The 6,000-nt window shown below is 37.1% G+C and overlaps 1 pseudogene; it reads left to right on the top strand.

Moving 5' to 3' along the window:
- Positions 1–681: 681 nt before the first annotated feature.
- On the top strand, positions 682–3,616 carry LOC132643885 (LRR receptor-like serine/threonine-protein kinase ERL2; annotated as a pseudogene).
- Positions 3,617–6,000: the final 2,384 nt, after the last annotated feature.

Genomic DNA, 6,000 nt, shown 5'->3' with positions numbered 1-6,000 from the left:
AGAAGTTTGATCATGTTTTAACACATGGATTGAAGATTGGGGAGTGAGGATTCAAGTGGTCCTATGTGCTTACTTTACTGAGTCTGATTACCTAGTTATTAGGGCTAAATTTGATGTAGATTCTTTGTTAAAAAAATAACATATTCAGGAAAGATATTACTAAGTTGTAATTTATCTCATATTATATTAAAAAAGAACTGCACTTTAGTATGTATGACTCTCAAAAAGCAAAATATTGCGTCCTTTTTGGGGCAAAGAGAATATCCCAAAAAGAAGTCAACCCAAACACATTAAAGTCAGTCTCTTCACTGGGCTTGACAATGAAGTCTTATTATTGCTGCAAAGACTTCCAAGTCTTTCCACCAATAAGTAAGTACTTTAGTCTTCCCTCACAACACCTAATTATACGTTTCTCACAACTTTTCCAAAATCCACTATGCTTTTAAAGACTAGTGTAGTGAACAATTTCAGTTTATATGGTTTAGCATCACAACCAGACGAGAGCATTATTCCATAGACAGATTGTCTAGACAGAGAGAAAGGAAAGCTCAAGTCAGTAAGATTTCCACGAGAAAAGGACTTTGGACATGTTGAATCATTTCTACCCTTTGTCTGAACTAAGCAACAGATCAGAAGAAAGCATACAAAAGAAGTGAATGCCATATTGGATACCATTGATCAAACAAATTTCCTCTCTCAAGAAGAGAAAGACTAGATTGTGTGTGCTTTCTTCTGATCTGTTGCTTAGTTCAGACAAAGGGTAGAAAGGATTCAACATGTCCACAGTCCTTTTCATGTGGAAATCTTACTGACCTGAGCTTTCCTTTCTGTCCACACAACCTGACTGTGGAATAATGCTCATGTCTGGCTGTGATGCTAAACCATTTCCAAAAATTCAACTGCTTCCTGGAGGACATTGGTACTATGCTTTAGGAAAGCCATATAATTATATAGTTTTGCTTGTTGATCCGAAGCTTCAAATAGCATTGAGGCAACACAATTGCCAGGCTTTTAGCCAAAATATCTCCGATCCTGTAGCCTCTCCTTCTATTTCTTTCAAAATCCTGAATTTTCACAACTTCTTCAAATGCAGTATCACCAGCAACAATACCCCTAATAGTACCCAGAAGAAGAATGATCATTTTGCTGGTTATAAAATGTACAATGGCTGTAAAGTCTTTAACATATACTACAAGCTTCTCAAAGATGATAGCGTTGAAGACATTCGAGCAGGCAATCTTACAGCTAACTGTTCCCTTATCAGGTTGCCAATTAGCTCAAGATCAGATGGTGGTGGTTTGTTCAATATGTTAAGTCCCGTTTTTCTAATTGAATGGAAATTGTCTGATGACAGTTACCAATGTCGCTATGGTGGAGGAGGTCAAAGCCAGACTGATAAAACCAACAAATTTCTTTGTCACAAAGGTATGCATCTCCATATAATCTGCTCCGTTTGAAGGTCAAATTCAAATCTGAAGGCCCTTCCTTATTCTATACCACAAACCCATAATTTGTAATAACATAACATTTGCTGTTTTTAGACAGTTAAAGTAACAGAGAAAATGCTCTAGCTTATGGTCAGCTGGAGTAAGAAATTGAACAAAAACTTTGGTTTTTCTTTTATTTGCATCTTTATGTGCACTGATTGTGAAATTGTGCTGATGCCGAGGTGTTTAATTACGTCCAAAGATTCAACCACTTAGTGGGACGTACTTCCAGGATAATTCATTTATCTTTCTCTCAGTATCCCCACATATCATGATTTTCTAAGTGCTAAACTAGTGTCAAACTGTCAATACCCCTAATAGTAAAGAAGATTAAACTTTTTCTTTCTGTTTATGATATAATTGAGTAACTATGTTGTTGTTGTTGTTGTTGATATAATTGAGTAATTAAATGACCCATGCTTGTGACTTAAAAGATAACCGAAAAAAGAACTAAAAAGAGAACAGAATGGAAAAAGAAAGACAAGAAAACGATTATTAAACGGAAAGAAATGTCATTCTATGGAACTTACAAGTGTTAGTATTGCACACAGTGGCGGAGTTACATTGCTCAAAGGGAAGCTACAAGTCTTCGTCGAAATATTATATTGCTGTGCAAATAGTGTAAAAACAACTAATAAATATATATACACAATTAATTGTTAAATCCCTTACACATGAGGGAAGCTCTTGTGTAGCGGAAATGGAGGTTCAAATTTTATTTTAGGATGCAGAATCAAAACCCAAATGTGGCGTTCTTACTTATCTTTGAATCCCTTTGTTAGATTTCTTGGCTCCACCACCGGTTGCAGCTGTAAGAAATCTACTACCAGGAACATCAAAAATAGGCCATCTTCGGACAGCCTGGTTCATGGTGGCCACAGGTAACTCGTCTTCTTTGTTCTTCTCTGAAACTGTGACTGCCAGATAATCTTTTCATATACAACCACTTTATTCCTTGCTCTTTCAGACTGTTTTCTTTTTGTACATATCTGCATTGTCCCAAACAAAGACTATTTCTCAAATAGTGAAATGTGACTGGTAAAGTTGCTGCCATGTGACCAGGAGGTCACGGGTTCGAGCCGTGGAAACAGCCTCTTGCAGAAATGCAAGGTAAGGCTGCGTACAATAGACCCTTGTGGTTCGGCCCTTCCCCGGACCCCGCGCATAGCGGGAGCTTAGTGCACCGGGTTGCCCTTTAGTGACATGTGATTTTTCAGAATGAATTTATATTCTCTGATGGTGTATGACTTCATATTTTTCCACAGGTACAGTTTTCTCTAGTGTTGGATTATTGATTTTGCTCTTCTGCTTCAGAAAAAAGATTTTATGGCACAAGTACCTCATATTTTGGGAATCTAAAGCTGAGGATCACCGGAATATTGAAGCATTTCTTAAGAACAATGGGTCATGTGCTCCAAAAAGATTCAGCTATTCAGAAGTTAAAAGAATCACCAGTTGCTTAAAATGATTCCACGAATCACCAGAGATTTCTGATTTTGGCCTTGCCAAAATTTGCATGAAAAAGGAGTGCTGTGTCAATGTTAGGTCCACGAGGGACTATCGGTTATATAGCTCCAGAAATTGTTTGCAGAAACTTGGGAGGTGTCTCTCATAAGTCTGACGTCTATAGCCACGGAATGGTGGTCCTAGAGATGGTTGGAGGAAGAAAAAATGTTGATATCGGAGTTGATTGCACAAGTGAAATCTACTCTACTTTCCACATTGGCTCTAGAAACGTATTGAACTGGACGAAGAGCTTCAACTAATCGGAATAATGAATGAAGAGGAGAAAGACTTGCAAGAAAGATGGTGATGGTGAGCTTATGGTGCATACAGACTGATCCCTCAAAGCAACCATCCATGAGCAAGGTTGTGGAAATGTTAGAAGCAAACCTAGACTCCACGCAAATTTCTCCCAAGCCTTACCTATATTTTCCCTCAAGATCAGAGGTAGATTCATCAGCAGAACTGGCCTAGTCTTTATTTGTTGATCTGTCAAATGTTATTTCTGTAGTCTTATTTTGTTGTGTACTTTTAGCCAGAAGCTGGTATGATTGCCTCTGTTTTTCTTCGACTGCTGAATTTATTACTCCCTCTGTACCATTTTATAAGACACACTTTCTTTTTTAGTCTGTCCCAAAAAGAATGACATTTTTATATCTAGTCCTCCCTTAGTTTCAATTTCTGTGATGTTAAGTTTCAAATCATGACTGGGCAGAGGTTTAAGAAAAAAAGTGGGACAGAGGTAGTACTTGCTCCATGCTTTTCTCCTTGAAGATGGTGGCAGATCCAGAATCCGATGTGCTTAGATATCCTTGAGAGTGTGGTAGCTGCAAATTCATGATTTTCTTAATGATTGGTTGCTAATGGATCAGTTATTTGCCTAAAGGATTTCAAGAACTGTCCACAGGAAATCAGATGTACATTCTCCTTATATGAATTTAAAGCCATTCTAGTAACAATTTGCAGAAGTATTTTGATGGAGTAGATCAAATTTTAAGTCAATTACGCCAAGAAGTAAATGTCAGTGCTTAACTAGCAAAAAGAAGAAAAACTACTATGTGTAGTCATGATGCATGGAGATTTGGGGTGGGGTTGGGGGGTGGGGGTGTGGGGTGGGGGGATGGTATCTTTCAGTGAAGTCATATTATGAGAATCTTAATTAGGGAGGAGTTTGCTTTTTCACATATATCGCTATGGATCCCAAGGGTACCGAGAAAGGTATATTTTTTCACTTAGCTAGCTACGAGGGGGTGATCTTGACGGTGGGTGGAGAATTTGAGGAAGTGAAGGATTACTTGTGTCAGTTGGTGTTTCATGTGCAAGAATCAGGAGAAGATGTGAATCATCTTCTTTTACATTGTCAGATACAGATAGCTTCTTATTTATGGTGAGAAACTTTGCGACGGTTCGCAATTGAGTGGGTGATGCCGAGCACTGTGAAAGAACCAACGTTTAGTTGTGACTTGGGCCTTTAGAAGAAGGAAGATAAGATACAGAGCATAGGATGTTGCTCCTCTAGCACTTATGTGGATTATATGGAGAGAGAGGAATAAGAGAGTTTTTGAGGGAGTAGACAAAGACTTAGTACACTTGAGGAATAGCCTATTTTCTCTTATTTACTTTTGGTGTAGCCACGAGCTTCCTACATTATTTATAGAAAAAACATATCTTCTTGTAAATTGAAGCTCCAAGATCAAGTAGTCCAGTAGTCCCAATTTGTTTGATCCTATGCATTTTCAGAGCTAATATTGGATAATTGTATTGAAGTTAATTTAGATATCAAAAAATTGAATAAGTATTTTGTAAGTGTGTGACAAGTTGTAAATGTGTCATATCAAACAGAGAAAGACTACCAGGTAACAATCATTATGGGTAAAAGAATTTTAGCTATTACTACAAGAGTTTTATCTTCACACATGCAGAAAAGTAATTGTTTCAAATGCATGAGTAGGAAAAACCCCTCACAGCATTTCAAATGTGTTTCTTTAGTTTTGCTTTCTTCTCATGGTAAATTTCATGTATGCATTTATTGATTTAGTGTAAACAGCAAGTGCAAGTAATTGTTTTCTATTCAGAATGCGTGAGAAGGCTTCAGATATAATATAATCATAGTGGGATATGCCATAACTGAATAGGTATAAGACTTTAACTACATATGATATAGTGACCAAACACAGAGAGAAACAAACAGCTTGAATCAAAGAAGAAAGAAGAGAAAATGATGCATGATCAGAGAAGCAAAGTCCTTAGAGGTTGCCGATCACTGCAGAATTGACGAGTAAACTCTGAAATGTTTGGTTGTATCTAATAATTAACGCGGAGACTTTTCCAATCCCAAGTTATTGTGGTACAATTCTTTATTAATCCATTTATTTACCAGGATTTACTCTTTCTACTAGTTCAATGATTCAACTGCCCATGGCTAGAGGCGGATCCGGGATTTTAACCTATGGGTTCAACTTTTAAGGTTCCTAGCTTTTAAACCATTATACTTTTTAAGTTATGTGTTCATATTTTTTTTGGGTCCATCCCCTTATTTTGAGGAAGAAAACACTTCCCTTGTTTTGAGGAAGAAAACACTTCCCTTGTTTTGAGGAAGAAAACATCTTCCTTGTCTTTGGCAAATTTGGAAGTGTTTGCTTGAGTCACTAATGACATCAATAGGTTCATTTCATCCCTATAAATAGGGAAGGTTTCTATCATTTGGAAACACACCAAAAATTGAAGAAGACAACACATTCCAAAGAGAGAAAAAAATCTAAGAGAAATACTCTTAGTGAAAGGCTTAAGTAAGAGAAGTCTTTGAGAGAATTTTTTAGTAAAAAAATTCTTGAGTATAATTGGGATTGGGGTTGTGAGGTTGAGTGTTGTAAACACTTGTAATATTCTTCTTTAATAAGATCTGCAGCAGCAACGTGGACGTAGCTCTCACATTGAGGGTGAACCACTATAAATCTATGTGTGCTATTTCTTCTTCGCTTACATCACGGCGTAAGTAGGTTCTGTCTAA

Source organism: Lycium barbarum, chromosome 6 (assembly GCF_019175385.1).
Source record: "Lycium barbarum isolate Lr01 chromosome 6, ASM1917538v2, whole genome shotgun sequence".
Classification (NCBI taxonomy): Eukaryota; Viridiplantae; Streptophyta; class Magnoliopsida; order Solanales; family Solanaceae; genus Lycium; species Lycium barbarum.
The sequence above is the reverse complement of the archived record's forward strand: the minus strand, read 5'-3'. Positions and strand labels throughout refer to the sequence as shown.